Source organism: Microtus ochrogaster, unplaced genomic scaffold (assembly GCF_000317375.1).
Source record: "Microtus ochrogaster isolate Prairie Vole_2 unplaced genomic scaffold, MicOch1.0 UNK41, whole genome shotgun sequence".
In the NCBI taxonomy this organism is placed as follows: Eukaryota; Metazoa; Chordata; class Mammalia; order Rodentia; family Cricetidae; genus Microtus; species Microtus ochrogaster.
Genome location: NW_004949139.1, coordinates 3,180,117 through 3,182,681, shown reverse-complemented (window position 1 = coordinate 3,182,681; position 2,565 = coordinate 3,180,117).

Genomic DNA, 2,565 nt, shown 5'->3' with positions numbered 1-2,565 from the left:
CTATAAGTTCATTTTTACACTCTGGTGTAAATGACATTATACAGTGATTATCTTTTTGGGCCTTAATATAATGCTCTCTAAATCTATCTATATTGTTGAAAACAACAGCCCCTTCTTTTCTAAAGGTATCTATCTATCTATCTATCTATCTATCTATCTATCTATCTATCATCTATCTATCTATCATAATCTATCCATCATCTATCTACCTATTATCTATCTGTCTTTCAATGATTATTACAATTTAAGATATCATATTGTTCTCCATAGTAAATTGGTATAAAGTGTATATCTTAACACAATAATGTCACCTTTTGTAATGCACAGTATTATGTGATTTGCTTTAGCAAAGTCTTACACTTTGCAGTCAATTTTAGAGGTAATATAATTTTCTGAATAGGAATTATTTTCTTTCAAACAATAAAACAAAAACATCCTAAAACAGTATTGCCATATTTCTTAGTCACATTATTAGAGCATAAAATAAATATCCTAGAAGATTAACTATTATGCCATCATTTTGTTTTGAGTGAATGGCCTTTTATCAGTAATTATTTGTACTGAGTGTTCTTATTCATATCTGTTATTCTACTGTCATTAAAGGACAATTTCCTTTTCAATCTATTTTTATACTGACTCTGATTTTAGGACTTTACATATTTGGTGTCTACAGTAATGATATTCTTTATATAAGATATAAAGTCTACACCTAAATTCTAAAAACACCAATAATACATTAATTACTTTTAAAATTTAACATCCATCTCTTAAGAACCAGAATGCCTCCACAGCTCTTGATTTCATTAACCAATGATAGATGTTGGTCCTACAATTAAAGCATCATATCCCCACCAACTTTTTCATTACAAACCTTTCCCGATAGTGGTATACACATGCACTTACTTTGCTTTCAGTTTTCCTCCTATTAGATCTTTCTGAACCATTCTGTCTTAGCACTTACAGACTAATACCATGCAAATTCCTTTGTTCCACTTGGGCCATTAGGGATCAATTCATTTATGATGGATGACCACACTGTTTGAGTCTAGAAAAACCCATATCTACAACTTCATTCTGCCAATTATTAATGGATTTGAAAAAAATTATTTCAGGAGTTTTACTTTCTTTGTCTATGCAAGTTGTGATGGTTGTAATGATATCAGTGTGACTGACTGGAGGGGCTGAGTGAAATGCCTGATGGGGAGGTCTTACTCACACTTGGAGGGAACACATTTTAATTGTTATTGTGCACAGGGACAGTTCTGGTTCTAACATCTGAATGCAAATAAAAGACGTCATGTCAATCATACAGACAAAACTTAATTATTCTATAAGGAGAAGTATGAATTGAGTCTGTACCTTTCAGTATAGTTGAAAGTGAGGCCAGTAAGATCATAGTTCCAAGCACACAGTGCCTATGTAGTTATGTGACAAATGGGAGAATCAATTAAGAATCCCTTGCTGACATTTATTTAGGAAATACCTTTTCAGGATAAACTTATAATTTCACAATAAACTGCATTGTGAAACCAGTAACACGTGTGGAAGACTTGACTCTCTTTGAACAAAATAAAACTGACTCTTTTTCACTCATACTATCCTCCAACTGAAAAACACTAACACACTTTCAAAATCTGACTCATTAACATATATTAGCACCTATATTGCAGCCTATAGTACAAGGTCATTACTAAGGGCTCTCCATTAAAGCCGTGCCAATTGTATCCAAGAGATCACTGAGACTCAACATTGGCATGTCCAGTAGAGGCCACCGCTTTGGACACCAGGACTCATCGAGGCTCTCATCAGACAGGATTGGACCCTGCCTTGTCTGGGGCCTTCCCATACATATGACAACTGGAGATGAAGCAAGGTGACGATGCTTTTACCTGTGCTGCAGCTGTAGCTAGTACTATCTTCTAGAACCTCCAGTAACTCCCCTGGGCCCACCGTGCCAGGCTACCTCACTTGTTTGGAGACGTTCTAGTGGGAGACAGCACACATGTACAAGATGTGGGCTCCCTTACCAAGCAAGACAAAGTGTTGCCTCTTCCCACAGCCACAGGCAGCCCCAGTGTTCTGGTTTAGAGTCTTCTCAAGATGGAGACCTTATGAGGAGAAGGTGCTCCCTGGAGAAGCTAGCTGACGTCAGGCTGTTCAGGGACTGAGAGTCTCTGAGAGCTGGATCATGCTATCAGAGTCCTATGGGTTCAAAACCCATCTGAGGAGTCTTCAATCTCTTTTGAATTTTATTTCAAAGGGACATCATCTTCTATGTAGCTATTTTATTTTTAGCTTTTAGGTCCCTTAATTTTTGTAATTTTCTTAGTCATAGTCTCAAATTTGTAATCATATTTTCAAATATATCCTTGTAATTTCTATTCATTTTTCTGACATCAAAGCAACGCATAGTGCCCTTTATAATTCCATTTTAAATTGTATAATGTCATTCCTTTTTTTTTTTTTTTTTTTTTTTTTTGGCATCCGCATACAAGCATGGTGACTGGAACTGAGACGCAGACACTAGCTCTGTAGACCAGGTTGGTCTCGAACTCACAGAGATCC